This window comes from Aotus nancymaae, unplaced genomic scaffold, assembly GCF_030222135.1.
Source record: "Aotus nancymaae isolate 86718 unplaced genomic scaffold, 86718_ANA_hifiasm-v0.15.2.pri h1tg000079l, whole genome shotgun sequence".
Lineage (NCBI taxonomy): Eukaryota > Metazoa > Chordata > Mammalia > Primates > Aotidae > Aotus > Aotus nancymaae.
This window is the reverse complement of record NW_026988494.1, coordinates 29,485,160-29,504,655: the sequence shown is the minus strand read 5'-3', so window position 1 is coordinate 29,504,655 and position 19,496 is coordinate 29,485,160. Positions and strand designations below refer to the sequence as shown.

At 49.6% G+C, this 19,496-nt stretch overlaps 1 protein-coding gene across 4 annotated transcripts in view; it reads right to left on the bottom strand.

Moving 5' to 3' along the window:
* Positions 1 to 19,496, bottom strand: part of GATA4 (GATA binding protein 4) — an 82,786-nt gene that overhangs the window by 56,977 nt on the left and 6,313 nt on the right. The window contains exon 1 of one of the 4 annotated variants that reach the window (XM_064368802.1): positions 2,120 to 2,298. The exons of 2 other annotated variants lie outside the window; for them this stretch is intronic. The gene's annotated coding sequence lies outside the window, so the exon portion shown is untranslated. Of the gene's footprint in view, positions 1 to 757; positions 979 to 2,119; positions 2,299 to 19,496 lie in introns of those variants that run through there. One more of the 4 variants, XM_064368803.1, reaches the window with a different exon arrangement.

Below are 19,496 nucleotides of genomic sequence, written 5' to 3'. Positions count from 1 at the left end.
GGCTGAAGGCGTCCTGGGGATCTCGGAGGCCGGCGCTGGGGAAAAGCGGTCTCCGGAGCACACTTCAATCTGCGATCCTTCAGACGCCTCGGAGAAGGAAGCAGACCCTTGCTCCCGATTTGAAACCCGCTCTCATCCCCGTGGGGGTGAGCGAGAGAGGCACGAAGCCAAGGCCTGCGGCAGGGGCCTGCAAGGCCTTTCTGGAGAGTGAGAAGTCTGGGTTTGGGCGAGTGAGAAGTTGCCCTGGCCTCTCCTTTCTCTGAGGAAATCGTTGGCTCCAGCGCTGCCCGAGGTCCCAGTCCCAGAGCTACCACCCACGCACGACCATCAAAGGGCGAAAACAACTGAGTCTGAGGGACCAGGCAGTGAATTTTCTTAGCAACAAGCCAGGGGCTTGGGGCTTAGTGTCTGGCGGGGCGCCATCTGAGCGTCCTCCCGACACCCAAGGACACGGGCCGCTCCAACGCGGGCTTCTCGGAGCAGTGCCGGATGGGCCACAGCGGGAGGTGCGGGGTCTTACGGCAAGCCTTCACCCTCGTCCTCCTCGCCCTCCCTAAACTTCAATCCCCTCCTCTGTACACTGTTGGAGCTATAACAGGCTGTGCTGTCGGTGGCTGCTGCCACACCCCTGGGTGGAATCGCCTGTTCTTGCTGGGTGCTTGTTGGCGAAGAACCCCAGATTCCCTGCTCCCCCACTTCTGCAAGCCACGGGCCACCACCCCTGCCACCTCCCACCACTCCGGCCCTTTACCCACACCTTCCGCTGGCACTCCTAGTGGGCTGAAACCTGGGCTTCCCTGACCCAGGAATATTCGCTGTCTCTGGAAGGCACCTGGGACAGAAAATTTTGTTTCCTGAGGCTTCTTTCTCTAGGTTGAGCTCCCCAACTTTCTCCCCAAGGCCTTCGCTCAAGGACAGACCAGGGGTTGGCAAGCGGCCTGCTCTTTTGAGGGTGTTTCCTTTTCCCTCCTTTCCTCCTTTGCTCGCCCCGTCCCTCCCTTAGGCCAAGCGGGAGCCTGCACGTTGCCAGGAGCGGAGAGCATTTCAAGGCCTCGCTGGCCCGCCGGCTGGAGGAGGTTTATCGGCTGCCTCTCTCGGTTCCCAAGCTTCTCTCTCAATCCCGAGGCCGCTGGGAAGGGGGGCAGCGGGTGGAGGCTCTGAGGTCCGGCCTCTGGGCTATTTTTAAGGAAGATATGCCTGGGCTGGCCTGGGTAGAGTGGCCCAATCCCTATTCATGTCCTCTCTCGGCTTTCTTTTCCCATAGTCTAGGAAGAGAATTTAACTGTGAACTTCTTTGACCACCTTCCCCGCCCACCCACCCCCAAAGCCTGGGTCTAATAACCCAGCGTCAGGTCATCAGATTTTAGACAAATAAGAATTACTTAGGTGTACTGTACTCTTAAAAAAAAAAAAAAATCTCCAAGACATGAGTAAATTACATTACCCTATCCCGTTAAGGATTGTGGGACTTGAGCTGGTCCAAACCCTAGAAGAAGCAAATTGTAGGCTGTGCATCATGTACAGAGGAATCTAAACTCTGGTTTCTCCCCAAAATAAAAATAAACGGTGGATGCTGGAACTTGCAGTGAAACCACTGATGGTTTCCTAGCGTCGAGTTCCTGCGACTTTTTGGTGGGACGTGTCTGAGTTTGCTTTAAACCAAGTGCAACGTCTGAGACCATGATCTTGGCCGCTGCACCCGGAACAAAAGCAACATCTGAAAAACATCGGCGCCACCAAGGTCGCCAGAGTCTTATAATCGAAAACCAGAAACCCCCAGAGAGGGAACTACAGAAGTCAACCCTCGTTCTATGGAACGAATTCCTCCAAGATATGGACGCGCCTCTGCGGACCTGTCTGAGAGGGTTCCAGACAGACCTTCAAGGTGACCCGCACAGAACGAATGCCGGGTCGGCCCCTACGCGGCCCTGGCTTCCCACGCTGGGTCTGGGCGCCGGTCTCCTTCCCTGGGCTGCTCTAGGTCCTCATCTTCGCGGTCCGCGGTGCCCCGAATGAGCCCCCGCGGGCGCGGCGCCGAGAACTAGGGTGCAGAGCAGGACGCGTCCCTGCTGAAGGAAAAACGGTGAACGAATTCAGCTGCAAGCCCACGTAGACCTACCTTCCTTCACGTCCGAAGGTCTGTGCCTCGGGCACTCAGAATTCTTGGGGATACAGGGTGGACGTAGAGCCCCCCGCCCTGTTTCCCCGGGAACCGTGCTCTGTAGCCGGTTACAGATGACGGGACAGGAAGGAACAGCGCTTGTTAATGGTCTTGCTTTCGAAATTACTACTCTGCGTTGCAAAGCGAATACACATTCTCCCTCGCAGACCTCCGCAAGTGCTTCCTGGCGCTTCCAGCCCTGTGGCCCAGAGTTTGTGGCACACCCCCTCATATTTTATAGTCATTTCCAGATTACAGAACACTTTCAAATCTCATTTTTCTCTAGGGAACAACAAAATCATTAGCAAGAGGGAGGGAGAGAAGGTGTTATCACCCTCACCTTACAAACCAGCAAACGGAGGCTCAGAGAGGTTAAGGCATTTGTCCGAGGTGGCAAAGCAAGGGCGAAACTGCAGATCTAGAACAGGCAATCCTAAATCTTAGTTCTTTTTTTCCATTCTATTTAATATTGGCTTTCTACCATGAAAAACTCTTTTTAAAAACTGTCTTTTAAGAATATTTCTAAGTTTTCTTTAATGAGCATGTTTGACATTTAAAAAATAAAATCAATGTTTAAAAAAGTTTATATCTCATAATCTAAGAGCCCACAGGAAGGGGAAAACAAGTGAACAGGAATCTCTTAATATTTTTGCTGAGTTCAGGACAGATGCCAGAGCCTTTCTGAATAGGGAGGGCCTCTTCAGGTCCAGGGTAGCTGAGGCCAGGACTGAAGCCTGCTCCCGGTGCCTGCAAGTCTAGGCAGGGGCTCCAGCAGGTTGAGGGGCACCAGCGCTGGAGACAGTGCCCACGCTGGTGCCTCCAGGTATGCTACTTTTCCTGCTGCCAACCTGGCTCCCTCTCTCCCTCCTCATCCAAGGACCTGGGGACAACAGCAGCCCAAAAGAGTGGCCAACACCTACTGCTCAGGCCACTCACCACCCAGGCCATAGGGGGTCTTGTTCCCAGACTGCAGGCTCTTTGAGTCTGTAAGGTGCCCTTTCCTTCAGGGACTGCCTCCTCTGGGATCCCTCTTGGTGACATAGGCCCCAATTCTTTCCCAGGTGGGGCCTCACTACTCCCCAGTTAGAGACTTCAGAAGTCGCAGTGCTGTTTGCACTGAGCCCAGAGCAAGAGCATGGTTAACATCCTTGGACTAAGAAAATGATCTTGCACTTTATTCATTCATCTGTGTCCCCTGAAGTTATGAGATAATTTATCTGGGGTTGGCTGTACACACACACACACACACACACACACACACACACACACACTCACCTCCCCTCTACACATCCTAAAAGCTATGCTCTGTGAAGGCAGTGACCAAAATCCTGGTCTGCCCAGAGCAAGAATTACAGTAGGTGCACAATAAATGTTGGGAGACTGATTGAAATTTCAAAAAGGCTGCTAATAGCATCCATCAGAGTTGCTGGGAGATATAGAATGAAACATTCTCCTCAAGGGACCGGGTGCACAGGGTGCAGGATTGCCTTTTCTCAGAGTAAAACACTGGCCAGGAGTGGAGGGTGTGCCCACCCTGGATGGCACGAATCCCTGCTGGCTTCACCCGCCAGTGGAGCTGCTACTGCCTACAAACCAACAGCCCAAATCTAGGCTTCTTCTAAGGACACCCTGGGGTCCCCGGGTCCTGGAGGCTGAAGGAAGAAGGGACTTCCCTGTGCACAGTAAGGATGTGGGAGGTTGAGCTGGGAACCTGGCTGGATGCTTAGGCTGTTAGATTGGTGAGGGAGGCCACAGGGCTCTGGGGGTGAAGCCTGACCAGGAGCCAGATACACCCTTTCCAAGGGACAGAGAACCCAACCAGTAAATCCTGGACAGATGGAGGGACCAAGTCAGCAGGATAGAGGAAAAAATGCAGGGTGAGGAGTGGAGAAGGAGAAGCTAGAAGTGGGAGAGAAAAGTGGTGGAGACAAAGGAAGGCAGGCAGAGACCAGGGCAGAGAGAAAAGAGTGGCCAGCAGCGGAGAGGGAGAGATGGGGATTCATTCACTCATGCATGCATCCATTCATCCACTCATTCATTCATTTCACATTTACTGAGCACCTACTCTGTGCCAGGAACATTACAGGCAAGGAACGAAATAGAGAAGAATTCTATCTTAAGGCGCTTACATGCTATAAGAGAAAAACGGACAATAAATAAATCAAATACGGAGTGTTGAATGATGCAGTGTTATAGAAAAACCAAAGCAGGGAATGGATGGGCAGAGAATGCAGAGACAGAAAGGAGAGGGAACACAGATCCTGGGAAAGAAGGCAAGCTGGGAGTCGAGAGACTTGGCTAGGAAACAGAGCCCGGGACCTCCTCAGAGAGGAAGGAGGCCAGAAAGGGCCAGGTCTGGGTGGGAGGAGAGAGAACCCGACAGGGAGGAGGTCAACTCAGAGTCCAGGGCTCCCCTCGCCCAGCTCCCCTGGAGGTCAGTGCTAACGGTGGGGACACCCGCGGCTGGAGCGCAGCCAGGCCCAAGACCTCCAAGCGCACATCAGGGGACTGGTGGGTGCCCTAGAGATCTGGCGTTCCCTGAGCCAGCTCCGCCCGTTTCCACAAAGCTCCCCCCGCAACCCACCGTGGTGGTTGGAAAGCCCCACCCGCCCCGCACCCTTGCCCTCGCCCCGAGGTGACCCGGAGTTGGAGAAGACGCCCAGGCGGGCGCCGCGACCTGGCGCGGCGAGCTAAAGACAGGAAAGTGTCAAGGAAGCGCGAAGCCCAAGTGCGAAAACAGCCTCTTGCCCGCACGCGCGGGGACCCAGGGTCCTCGGAAAGGGGGGCTGTGCTAGGGCAGGAGGTCCCGCCGTCCTCGGCTCAGGCGAGGACCCCTTCAGACAGGCCAGGCTTCCCTGTCGGTGGACAGGAAAGTGGCCTCCACGACCACCCCTCCCACCCCAAGCGCAGCAGGTGGCCACCGAGAGCACTGCTCCCCTCCAAACACCGCCTCCCGAACTCGGAGGCTCCTATTGTTAGAAATCATCGGTTTCTTCTAATAACAGCCACAGGATAGGGAGGCAAGGGGCTTGGGATAGCTAGATGGCCCTTCTTCTGTCAAAAGGCTGTTCACTGTATTCTGAACGGAGTGATTTTTTTTTTTTTTTTTTTTTTTGAGACGGAGTCTTGCTTTGTCGCCCAGGCTGGAGTGCAGTAACGCGATCCCGGCTCAACCTCCGCCTCCCGGATTCAAGCAATTCTCCTGCCTCAGCCTCCCCAACCGCTGGAACTACTGGCGAGCACTACCACGCCCAGCTAATTTTTTTTATTTTTAATTTTTTTTTCTATTTTTTTGAGACAGAGTTTCGCTCTTGTTACCCAGGCTGGAGTGCAGTGGCGTGATCTCGGCTCACTGCAACCTACGCCTCCTGGGTTCAAGCAATTCTCCTGCCTCAGCCTCCCAAGTAGCTGGGACTACAGGCGTGCGCCACCACGCCCAGCTAATTTTTTTGTATTTTTAGTAGAGACGGGGTTTCACCATATTGGCCAGGCTGGTCTCGAACTCCTGACCTGGTAATCCACCCTCCTCGGCCTCCCAAAATCCTGGGATTACAGGCGTGAGCCACTGCGACCGGCAGAACGGAGTGAATTTTAAAGACGACCCTCCCACCCCATTTCTTTGTGGCTGGTTTCCACTTGTCTCCCACATTCGTCCTGTGCGAGTGTTTGCAGAAGGACAGGGGCTCTCCGGTTAAGGTGGGAATTCTGGTGCTGGCCCCGGGTCTTCGGCGGAGGTGCTAATGAACAGCAAATTGCCAAAGGGCAAGGAAGTGAAGAGAGAAAATCCAAGGCGCAAAGGGATTCAGTGAAATGGAGCCCTCCGCAGCTAGGTGACTGGCCCAGCATCCCCTCCCCGCACTGGCAGCGTTGGTGCAGAGCTACCTCGACCTCGTCTCCTCCTCCCTCTCCTATTTCACACTGTCTCCCCGGGAGGCCTCCCGCAGTGAGGGGCAGACTCCACCCCTCCCCTGGGAAGTCTCCGCAGATGCCCAGTTCCAGAGGCCCACATTCTCCCTGAGCAAGTGGGTGGGCTTAGGGGCTGGTGAGCTCAGAACGGGTAGAGTAAATAAAAGACTGACTTGCCACCTCCATTTCCCAGTCACCCTGGGAGCACTTTGTCTTTACTGCATTTTCAAAGCTCTGAATTCGTATCTCTTTCCACACACCACTTGCCGATGCACGCACCCCCTCCAAACACCACTTTTTGTCAGGGACCATGACGTCAGGGACCCCAGTCCTTGAACGTGGCCCAGCAGATAAACTATTTGCAACAAGCTTCAGGACAGGAAGAGCTAAATATAAGTTGTGTTTTAAATTATAAAATAATATTGTTGGTATCTTCAAAACCTACAACTTTATTCGTAATTGCCCCAAAAGGGAAACCACCCAAATTATCCTTAAGCAGGGAATAGGTAAACTGAGGTATATCCATGCAATGGAATACTACTCAGTAATGAAAAGGAATGAACATCAAACACACCCAATAACACTGATGAATCTCAAACACATTCAGCTAAGTGAAAGAACACTCAAAAGATTGTTTGCAAAATCCATGTTCTATGACATTCTGAAGAAGACAGGACAACAGGGGCTGAAAACAGGCCAGGGGGTGCCAGGGGCTGGGGAGGGGGAAGAGTTGACGACAGGGGGGGAGGAAGGAATGCGGGTGGGGGGGCGCTGGCACTATTCTCATATCTTGTGAGGTCACGACTTGTGTGTTTGTCAAGACTCAGAAAACTATACACTAAAAGGAGTGAATTTACTATATGTAAGTTGCACTTCAAGAAATCAGGCTTTTAAAAAGGCAGAGGGAACAAGAGCACAGGTGGGGCAGGATAAGACTCTTCAGCTTCTATTCTCTCCAGCCCCATCCTGTCTTTAGATCGGAATCCCTGGTACATGTTTGACTCCCACCTAAAATACTTTAGAAGCGTGATTTGTATACAAAAGAAAGCCATGCATTTCTTTTTAAAGGACCATGTTTCAAGGTTGGTCCTCCCTATTGCTCATCCTCGGTCCACAGGAATGGCCACAGTGCTCCACCCTGGGGACAGCTTCAGTGCCTATCTTGAGCACTGGACGCAAACACACAAGCACACATGTACTGCAGGAAGTGTGATGTCAGAGTGAGGGTTATTCTGCTCTCAAATCCTGAGAGTCTTGAAGTCAAACAGCAGAAGCTTAGGGATGGCTAAGTCCCTTTGAACCACCTGATGACTGCCTGGGAGAGGGTGATGGGAAGCAGGGAGAGCCCGTCAGTGCTCGGAGACTGGGTTTGGTCCAGCTGGTCCCATGAGGCAAGTGAAAGCCAAGAACTGGCCTTGAAGGAGAAACGCTTCAGCCCCTTGAGAGTAGGACTGTATTTCTGAATGGGCTAAGGGAAGAGATTCAGTGAGACATGGCCTTTTCTGTGCAAGATGATACTGTTCTGCAGAACCCATTGCTCTGACTCTGATTCTTAAATCAATTTCTATTATGCTCAGGTGCAGGTCATGATGTTCACTTGGATGGGCTACCATCCGGGTGCAAGGCAGCAAGATGAAAGCGCTCTGCACCAGATGAAACCACACTCCAGGCTTGTACTTAACAGCAATCACAGTCCAGTGGGTATCACATGAGTGCCCAAAGCCACTGACTGCCTGGGCCACAGGATGTCTTTGCTACCTTTGCTCTTCAATAAAAGTGAGGGGGCTGTGTGTGTGTGTGTGTGAGAGAGAGAGAGAGAGAGGAGAGAGAGGTGTGTGTGTGAGAGAGGGAGAGGAGAGAGAGGTGTGTATGAGAGGTGTGTGTGTGAGAGAGAGGGAGAGGAGAGAGGTGTGTGTGTGTGTGAGAGAGAGAGAGAGAGAGAAAGAGAGAGAGAGAGAGAGATTGTTTTTACTTATTCCCAGAGTTCTTGATAATATTGTTTCTAACTCCAGTCATACCTCTGTGATAATGGGAAAAAATGGATGTGAGATTAGCAGATACCCACTGGTCATTGATTTTAATTTCATCCTTTAAATTTGAATTTAAAATCCAACACCACCAACACTAAGAAAACCACGAATTAAAACAAACAACCCCCCACAAGACATCGTTTCCTCTTAGGAGCACAGCAGACAGTTTGGCTTCCTGGATCTTCTCTGTCCCCTGCCCTGGGAGAGCTTGCAGAGGAACCAAAAGGTGACGAAGGAAAGAAGTGACGAGGATGCAGTCCATGGCTAGGAGAACTGGTGGCAGGGTGGTGATCTGGGGGAGAAAGGAAAGGGGTCCCTGAGGGCCGCGCCAGCTCCGGCCTCACTGAGGAAGGCCTCAGCGAACCAGGCAATGGTTCAATGGGGCAATGCTGGGAGCCTCAGTCTCTCTCTTATGAAATGAGACTGAACACCTGATCCGTGAGTTCTTTCAGCCTCCATGCCTTCTGATCCAGGATTATCTGAATTCCCTCACAGGAGCTACAATTCACAAAGCAAGCATGTATCGAATGTGTACTATGTGCCAGGCACCAAGCAAACTCATATATACAAGGATGAACACAAGCGTCTACCCGCAAACCAGAGAGCAAAAGCGTCCTGCAGACAGGAGCAGCAGCGAGCACTGGCACAGACGCGAGCAGGAAGGGGAACCACAGCACCTCCTTGGGGGAAGGCAGCTGGGAGAGGACCTAAAAGAATTCAAGGAACGCATTACTTTCAACGTGGCCGTGTTTCTCCCGATCTTTTACCTATTACCCTTTCTGGACCTCAACACACACACACACACACACACACACACACACACACACGAAGCTGAGGGGCCTGTGTTGGGGGGCAGAATGCCTGCAGACTCCGTGCCGTTGATGCACTGACACCACAGGCAGAACCTATGACTTCGCCCTTCTCACACATTCGATGCATATCGATCCTGGTCCTGCGGAGCGACGACGCTGTGGAGGTCACAAGGGCTGGGAGTGGGGGAAGGGTTTCTCTTTCTCTTCTTTCTCCCCTTCTTTCTCCTCTCTTTCCTCTCCTTCCTTCCTTCTTTTCTTCTCTCTCTCTCTTTCTTTCTCGGAGTTCAGTGCTGCGATCTCAGCTTACTGCAGCCTCTACCTCTTCAGGCTCAGGAGATCCTCCCACCTCAGCCTCCCCAGCAGGACCACAGGTGCGCGCGCCACCACGCCCAGACAATTTTCTGTTTTTGTAGAGATGGGGTTTCGCCATGCTGCCCTGGCTGGTCTCGAACTGCTGGGCTAAAGCGATCCTGCCGCCTCGGCCTCACAAAGTTCTGGGATTACAAACGTGCGCCACCGCGCCCAGCGTGCCGAATCATTTCTGAGCTTCCTTACAGCTCTTTAGGAACAAATGAAGGCCACATCGTTGACAGTCAGTGGGATTAAGAGCGGAATAAAGCCACATGTTTGTTGCCGGGTGGAGAAACCTGCCTGCGATCCGCGCGAGTGTGTTAGGCCCAGCTCCCGGGTGAACGCGGGCCCGGCCCGCCCCGCGCAGAGGCCCCGCAGGCGCTCGCAGAAGCCCCGGTGCGCGGCCGGGGTGATGGATGGCGGCGGGGCCCGCGCCTGGCAGGCCTTATTGATGAGGTGCGCGCTGACGGCCGCAGCGGAACCCTAGGAGGCGGGAGGCGAGCGCGCGGCGGCGGGCGGCGCAGACTCGGCGGCGCTCGGGGTCAGCCCCCGGCCGGCCGCCCCCGCCTCTGCCCGGCCTGGCGCCCGCTGCGCCGGCCCCGCTTCCTCCCCTCTGCCGCCTCGCTTCCCGCCCCCCGCCCGTCCGCGCCCTCGCGTGGGTCCCGGTGCCGGCTCCCCTTCCTGGCCTCCCGGACTCCTGGCGGGGCGGCCCCGCACCCCACGCCCCCAGCTCCCACCCGCGGCGGAGGGAGGCGCAGAGGCCACGCGCCCCCAGGAGGCGGTTCCCGCCCCAGCGCAGGGGCCGCGCGCCGAAGGGTCGGATTCAATCCAGATCCGCGTGAACATAGTTTCATGGGAATTATTCACGCTGTGGACGGGAGGAGAAATTCAGGACCCCGTCAACATTCTATTAGGGTTCATTCGCATTCTATAGTGATGGATGAGATAGGTAGAGAAATCAACGTAAATACACCTGGGTGTAAGGACGACTAGGTCTTGCGTGCTATTTTTGTATATTTCCAATTTTCTCATGGTGCAAGTGCCCTTTTATCACAGTGAACGCACTGTCGTTGCTGTGCTTGAAAAGGTGTGATGGGTTCACGCTCCACTCTGGGCTCAGTTTCCCCCAGTTCCACCTTCCTCCCTCGGGTTGTTGCCTCATCTTTCTTCCCTCCTGCCTGCCTCACCTGTCACCTGCCCTTTCTACGGAAAGCCCCCGGGGCCACCTTCTCAGTTGGTGACACAAAGGTGAGGATCCTGAACAGATCACCTGCAAAGCACTATCCGTGAATGAGAATTGAAAGTCAACGCTGGAAACAATATGGAGTATTTTATGGTATGCAGTGGTTTTTATTTGTTTTTTTCTTCCTTTCTTGAGTTGAGAGCTAGCCCTGGCCAGGGAAAGGTTCTAAATTCTTCCTTAGAGGTTCCCTAAGAACTGGGAAATAGGTAGTCTCGCCTCTGGGGCGCCACAGGAAAAGGAGGGAGGGACCCCAGGTTGCTGTGACCTGAGTGTCATTGTAGAGCAAAGCTTAGTCCTTGAGGATCTGGGTCCAGTTGAGGCTGGAGGGAGATCCTTGGTCTGGGAGTCAGGATTCCTGGGTTCTAATCCCACCACTGCAACCAGAGGAGCACCATGCCCACAGGTGAGTCATTTAACTTTCTAAGCCTTAGTCTCCTATCCGTAAAATGAAGAGACTGTACTAATCTGTCTCCTAGGTTCCTTCCTATCCCAACATTTTGCGACTTTAAGCTCCCCAAATCCAGACAACATGGAGAAACTCCATCTCTAATAAAAATACAAAAACATAGCCGGTGTGATGGCACATGCCTGTAGTCCCAGCTAGCAGGGCGACTGAGGTGGGAGGATCACCTGAGCCTGAGAGGTCAAGGCTGCAGTGAGCCATAATGGCACCACTGCACTCCAGCCTGGGCAACAGAGTGAGGCCCTATCTCCAATAAAAGGTGGGAACACCAGGTCCCCAAGTCTGAACTCAATCTCAGCCATTGATAGTGAATATGTTCAGTGAGGATCTCAAAATGTGAGGCCCATTTGAATATGCAAAGTAAAAGGCTTGGATTGCAAATGAAAGCTGGGATCCATTGACTAGGCAAACATTTATTGAGTAACACAGGGCATTGCTATATGCCAAGGCACGGTGCCAAGTATGCTGCATGGATTGATTATCCACACACTCACTCATCCACACAATCATTCTGTTTCCTCCATTTTACAGATGAAGAAACTAAGGCACAAACTATTAAGCAACTTACCCAGCTTAATAGGTGGTGGAGCCAAGACTTAAATTCAAGTAGGTAGGTTGAGTTTAAAACTCAAAAACTGCTTCTCTGGGCAAGACATTGGTACTGTGCAGGGTATCTTCTTACATAACCCTTTTTTTTTTTTTTTTAAAGAGAGAGACAGGGTGTTTCTCTTTTACGCAGGTTGGAGTGCAATAGTTCGATCATAGTTCACTGGAGCCTCAAATTCCTGGGCTCAAGCAATCCTCCCACCTCGGCCTCTGGAGTAGGGAGGAGTACAGGTGCGCACCATCACACCTGGCTATTTTGTTTGTTTGTTTTTGTAAAGATGGGGTCTTGCTATATTGACTGGGCTGGTCTGGAACTCCTGGCTGGAGTGACCCTCCCACCGCCCTCCCACCTTGGCCTCTGGAAGTGCTGGGATTACAGGACTGAGCCAGAGCCACCACACCTGGTCAGCCTTTAAATATATATATATATATATATATATAATTCCATCCTTATTCCAGAATCAGTCTCTTTCCCCTTCTGGTTCTATAGCTTTTACCATATTGTATTTTAGTTTAATCTCTCTACACATCTGCCTATCTATATACCTCTCTCCCCCAAATTTTAGTCTTTTTTGAAGGCAGAAATCTTATATTTGACATCTTTGTAATTTCCAGCTTCTAATATATAGTAGACTTTTTTTAAAGTTTGCTGAATTGAATTTTAGCACTTTTTCTTAATACAGTATAAATCCCCATCCTTGATGACTGAAGATTGGTATCAGCGCTGTGGCTGAGACGCAGGCACCATGGTCTCTTCCACTGTGTGCAAACAGAGGCTCACGTGCGGAAGATGCCACGTGATGCCTCATCAGCACTTTCGTCCTCCATTGGTGGGTGATTATGGCCCCAGCTACATTTGGCCCATTTATTAGTCCTGAGACAGCCTATCTCTGACACTGATGTGGAGCCCTGGAGTTGCAAGGGCCCTCAGGGATTCTGGTCCAATCCACTCATTTTGCAGAAGAGGCAATTAGTACCCAGAAAGGACTACAGAGCCACACGGCTATGTAGCGGCGCAGCCAGGACAAGGTTCCCTGGGACCCTGGTCATACTCTGTTCTTCTGTTTCAACATGCTGCTATAGGAACTGATATCTCCCCTCTATACATTGAATCCCAAGGCCAAACTTCCCTCACCCTGATGCAATCACTAGGGTGAGAGGATCAGAGATAAGGCAGCCCTGGGCTCTGGGACAGAGCCTAGAAGTCTGGCAACCTGGTTAGAGCTGCTGCCCACGCCCTTTGCAGGCACTGGAAACAGTGACCCTGGCCCAGCCAGGGGTGGGGGTGAGTGGGGGCTTGAGGATGAGGTAAAGGGAGGTCATAGACATTCAAAGCCACAGTCATCCCATGCCCTACTTAGACTGGAGATGAAACAAGCCAAAATGGGCACAAGGCATTACTTCTCTAGACTGAATCTCTTCCCAATGGTCTTGTGGACTCAGCCTTCAAAATAAAGAAAAGAAGGTAGCCAAGTGTGTGGGGGCATAACGGGTGGGTCCTTATTCTGATTCTCATTGTTTATTGGGGCGATCCAATGTCCTGGATGCCTGAAACAGGCCCTGTGCATGCTGCAGTTTGGGTAATCATCAGTAATATACACATTTACCTGCAATTTCACATAAATTATATGGTCATTGTAGTATAAGTCACTTGAATTTGCTGAGCCTCAGTTTCCCAATATCCCAAGTAAAGGATTTTCAGTAAATGTCTGCCTATTCCTTTTTACACTGGAACATGCTTCAGTTTTATGGATGCAGGGCCCAGAAATGAGTGGTTACTGGTCTGAAGAAACAGACCCCTCCCTGGGGAGGGAGCGAATTGGCCCATGTGAGGCTCCAGAAGGCGTCTCACCGCTTCTTGTCTGGGCAGCTAAGAGCAAAGTCACTATTGGATTTGTTGCTGCTTTGTTATTGACATTGAACTTAGGGTCTAGGTCCACCACTGGAGGACTGGGAGCGATAAAAATATGAGGTAAGCTGACCTTTCTGAATAACACGTGGGAATTCATTAGCCCTCACCTCCCTAATAAGCCATCTGTTGATTTTATTCATTTTCTGCAAACATTACAAATATTATAACTGCTATTGCCCCCATTGGCCCCTCATCCATCTCTCCACCAGTTTGTGCTTCAGGGGATTTGGAGATTGGGTTCTTAATCGGGGCCATCAATTCTTTGTGTTATTCTCTGCCTGTGAATTTTCCTAACGCTATTCACATGCTAAAGATATGTTACTGGGGAGAAGGTTGAGGCAAGACCACATCTTCAATGTGCTCCTAGATGTGGCTCCTCCAGTCACACCAGGCAATCTTCCCATTCCCTCCTGTACCCATGCACACATTCCCCTGACACTCACTGACTCTGGACATCATGTAAAGTCCCCACACAAAGACTTATGGGGTTGAGATTCAAGTGTGTGTGTGTGTGTGTGTGTGTGTGTGTGTGTGTGTGCAGTTTATTTTGTCACCTCACTAAGTTTAAAAACTTCTTGATGGCTGGAATATCATTTAATAATTGTATAATCTCCTACAGCGATCTTCACAGAGTAGGCACCCAATACATACTCAAAAGAATTAATTAATAATTAAATATGTCTGAAGATCAAATACAGAATTCTGCATAAGAAATGTGCCTATTTGTGAAATGCAAATAATTTTCCCCAAAATTATTCTTTTTCACATTTCAGGAGACCTCAGGCATAGACGAATTATGAATGTGTAGCTTTGAAAACCAATTTGTTTTCACTGTTTCGGTCTCACGTGTGTGTGGGGCTCTTGAACTGCTATTTGCTTCACTTTATAACTTGCACCTTGGAGAGGCTGGATGATAAATGAGAGATGAATAATTCCTTATTGCTACTTATCTGCCAAATCTATAAACTGGTGTCAGCATTTACTCAGTTGGGTTTAAGCTGTGCCGGCTATACTTATTAACCCGCTTAAAATAAGCCATAAAAATGGGCTTGGTAGAAGGTACTTTTAACTAATTTTTTAAAATGGCATTGGTCATTTTCCACGAACTCATGGAGTGACCTTTGGCAGGCAAATCACTTAACCTCGTTGGGCCACACCTGCAAAATGATATGGGGACAGGGCTTGATTAGCTCTAGGAGCCTTGTAGCTGTGTCACTCTTTGGTTTTCGGATGAGTGTGGAATCACAGTAACCCTGTCAGAGCCTTTACATATCAGTTCATGGAGGTAATCTCCGTATCCGCGGCATTTCTTTGGAGGCTGAGGGAGGCAGCACTTGGTAGTAAGAGCAAGGCATTTTGAGTTTAATTCTGTTACTTATTAGTACTGTGACCTTTGGCTTTACCTTATCTCTGAGTCTCAATTTTCTCATCTATAAAATGGGGGAAATTCTCTAATAATACACCGATTACCCCAGAGGGTTGCTGCGAGGTTCAAATGTGACGTACGTGACAGCACTTTGCTAAACCACAAATACTACTCATTGCCCCTAACTTACAGATGAGGGCACAGAGCGCTGCTTGATGAAGAAGTTTGTAGCAGGGCTGACAGGAGGATTGCTTGACTGCCCTCAGTGGAAATTATTACAAAATTGTACAAAGATGAAGCACCTAGGATACTTCTCTGGGACGGGGGACGGAGGGTGGTCTATAGATGCCTAATAAACACCTGCCTGAGGAGCCATTTCTGGGACTCCTAAATGGTACAGTGATAAGGAAAGCAGTCAACGACACACTGACCCACCAACCCCAGAACTCCTAGCTGGCAGAGAACAAAGCATTTTTCAAAGACAAGGGAAATCTGTTCCCTCCCAGCTCTGTCCTCATCACTACTCACACCCCTGGCTGTGTCCTCTCCACACCGAGAACAAAGAAGTCTGCTCAGGCTTTGGAGTTGATCCCCTTCCTAGAAAAGGGGCAGATAAGACAACTGCAGCTGAGGATTTTGTTTGTAGGGAATTAAGTCAACAAAGGTGTCTGGAACTCACCCCTGCAAGAATCAATCTTCTAGAAAGTTCCTACCACTCTGCCTGTGCAGTGTGGGGGCTGGAAAATGACATGAAGATGGCTATGGTGCCTGTCTGGGCCCTGCTTCCCTTGTAGATGAAGCGGGACACATGAGCTTAGGAAGAGCTGCCTCCAGTCTACAGAAAATTCTGTGGTTTGCAAAAATTCTACTCATATTCCATTATCAACAGCCACCCACCCATGCAACCAATAAAGACCAACCTCAAAGTTTTTTTTTAAGTGTAGAACTTAGAGAAAGAAAATACCAGTATTAAATAGTAGTTTAAGTTTGTATTTCATACTGTATTCAGAATGCAATTTATTTGTTAAATGTTTATTTGCTAATTAATAAAAGTGAAATTGGTCTTTACCTCGATGTTACTTTTATCTTCTGTTGACTGAGATGTGCTACATTAAGATAAAAAAACAAAAAACCCAATACAAGATCTTCTGAAGGTCTCCTAAGTGTATGGTGGGATTTCATTTCTACTTCCTTTTGCGACCACTCTCCTCTAGCCCCATCCCACACCCTGCTTGTAAAGTAGGAGGAAGGCAGCCTCTGTGATCTGCTACGTATTTCTCTACAAGAGCAAACTATTTCAGTTTCCAACCCAGCACCTGACATTTGTTAAGAGCTGTCTTCTTATTCCTTTGGTCTGCATTCCTGTCCTTCACTTTGGCTCTCTACGGCCTTCCTTTCTGAACACCTGGCTTCTTGGCCACCACCAAAGGTCTTAGACTTTCCTCTCCACCAAGTCTCCTCCTTTTCTCCCTCCCTGGGGTATGAATAATCAGCTTCTATTTGCAGCTGGCCCCCTGCACCTGGCCTCATATCCCACCATAGACTTCTGCCGGAAAAGGGAGTCGTGGAAGACAGAAAAGTTACAAGAACTTAGACGATTATTTTCAATTTCAGAAACGCTCAAGGTTGCAAGCGAAATTCTGAGACAATTTGGACCTGAAGACATTTTCTAAATGGGGAGGGGGAATCTCTTCCTCATGGAAAAATCAGTCCCACCAACTGTCAACATCTCTAGCCTCCAATCAGGAGTTCAGGCCTGTTCTTGGAGTTTTGAGTCCATTGAGTTGGGGACCCTAAAACTGAATTCTCTGGAACAAATGCTTTGCCATGAAAGCGCAACAGTCATAAACATCTTAGGAAGCTGGACGAATCCTGGCACGGCTTGGATCTGGCCAATCTTCCCCACCTCTCTCAAAATATTGCTTTTTTCTACTTTCAAATAAACAAGACTTTGTCACAGTCCATTTGGAAATACAGAAAAGTATAACAGGGAAAACCAAATCCATCCTTAGCCACATTAGGCAGAAATAATTGAAAATGTTAGTCTTCTCTTTCTCGATTGTGGTAGAAGTGTTTCACAATGTACTTTTTATTTTTTAAGCATCGAGACTTTTCATGTCATTGAATATCTTAGGAAAACATAATTTAATGATCGTGTAATGATTTAGTATAGTTCATGTAAGTAAACTCTTCTTGTTTAGAGTTTAGGTTATTTTCTATTTTTTACCTCAATGAATAATGTTTGGTGCATCCTTGTCAAAACGTAAATTTTTCGAAGTAAAGCCTCTTGTAAACCTCTGATTATTTTCTGAGGCTAAATTTCTATTACCAGAAAAAGTGGGTCATATAATATGACCACTTTTTGGATTTTGTATGTCTATTGCCAAATTGCTTTTCAGAAAGGTTGCACCCATAATTTCCACAACCACCAGCAGCAGTCAATTTTGGTAAGCTAAATAAAAAATATATTTATCAGTGTGTCAGATAAATTTCTACCTCTTATTAATTTCTGAAGAGTTTTGAAGTAATAGGTTAAGAAACAAAACACACAAAGCCAGACAAAAACAAGGGAAACATTAGTGTCCAGCTGAACACAGAAATGTGAAGTAATTGGACCAAGAAAACACAGCCAGTGAGTGGCAGAGATGGAATTCAAATCACATCATTCTAATGCTGGAGTCTAAACTCTTTTTTTTTTTTTTTTTTTTAAGATGGGGTTTCACCATGTTGGTCAGGCTGGTCTTGAACTCCCAACCTCAGGTGATCTGCCCGCCTTGGCCTCCAAAGTGCTTGGATTAAGGCGTGAGCCACTACGCCCAGCCTGGAGTCTAAACTCTTACACGGACCTAGGACAATGTACATTTAGGATCTCATCAAACCCCAAAATGTTCCAGAACATTCTTCGCAATAAGTTTATGGTTCAGAAGTCGGCTTTTGTGAGCAGAGACTACAGGGAGAAATTTTATCTTTGAAAAAGATGTCATCTTCAACTTTTGAGAAGCACATTCCCGCATCTTATTTTTAGACTATGCTAGAAATAGAAGTGAAATAACTGGCTCAAGGTCACTCAGCTTGTAGGTGGTTGTGTGGGAACTGGAATCCAGGCTCCGGCAATTCTTTGGCTACTGCCTGTAGAGTTTTCTCTCACCTGGCAGCAAATATCCATCATAGCAACGGAGGAAGGTCAGGTTGACTAAGGCCCGCAGCGTCTTAAAGTTTCAGGGGGTTTAGTATCCAGCAACGCAGGGAGCTCCATCTCCAGGGGAAAGCGGGTGGGAGCCGCGGCTGGCTAGTGAAGGCTGAGGACGTGGGTTGCCCTTGGGCAGTGGAACCCTTACTCTAGGCGTGGGCAGGCTAAGACCGTTTTCTCCAAGGAAATTCTTTCCCGTTTACCCGCCACTTTCAAATGGGAAGCCCACCCGGGAGCTGCAGTTTCCTGAGCTGGTGGAGAGGACAGGTAGGGGCCTGGCCGCGGGCATTGTGAGAAGGGATTCCTGCACTGAATGGAAGGCTGGACTAGATAACCCTTGGGGCCCTTCCAACGCCAAACGTCTCCGATTTGTGTGTCTTGGGGGAAAGAAGTGAGCAGTCACGGGACTGAAATAGTTGATTTAGGGTCCCGCCCCAGTCGCTGGCTTAGTCCTCATCTTGGGCAAATAATTTAACCTGTCAGTACAAGGCATAATGCCTGGCGCAGAGGAAAGCTCGGTAAATGTTTGCAGAATGAACGAATGAAAGAATGGGCGGACGGATTTAGTCTCCCTAGTCTCAAGGAATACTGGTGAAAGTTGGAATCGAACCGCGCCCCTTGATGGGTGAGTTTGAATGAGACAATGTAAAAAGCACGTTGAACTTCTTAAAAGAAAGACAAAAAGATCACCCCAACCCAAAGGGATTCTGTTTCTTCCTAACACTCACAATGGGTAGAATTACAGTTGACCGGCATCGGCAAGCATAATACCAGTGGTGAGTTTTGATTTCGCACAAAAGTCTCTGTTTAATTAATCCCCCCTGCCACCTATGGGCCAGCTATGCGCCTCCCAGGGCCGGGTGGAGCACGCCAGCCCAGTCACTCCGTCCTCCTCAGCCCCGGATAAATGCCGAGGTCTAATGGATTGTTCCTGCTGCTGTCCAGATTAGATAGCGAGCCCCTCCATTATCTCGGCTGGAGCAAACCCCAGTGGCCACCACACCAAGAGCTCTCCAAAGCAACCCAGCGGGAAGGCTGGGGAAGCCTAGAGGGTAAGAGGGACCAGAGAGCTGTAGAGAAACGCCGGCGCTCCGAGGCTGTTTCCACCTCCTAGAACTTTCTCTGAACCCAAAGTCTTGTCCCCACACCCATAGCATTTAACAAAGCAGGTCCCCGTTGTGGAAACTAGCTACTACCTACTGAATTCTCGGGAGCAGTTCTAAGAGGGTAACTGTTAGATTCTGTGTCAACCTTTGAGAAGTGAGGACTATAGGACCACACTCCCTTCCCACATCACCACCACCGACGGGTGTTTTTGCACAAATGGGGACTACTACTTCTCACCAGTAGGATAGTAACTTTCCTAATTTTTTTTTTTTCTGCAATCATTGCAGAAGAGACGCAACTGACTTTCACACCTTCCTTCTGAATTGCTCATGGTCAAGTTTTACCTGTT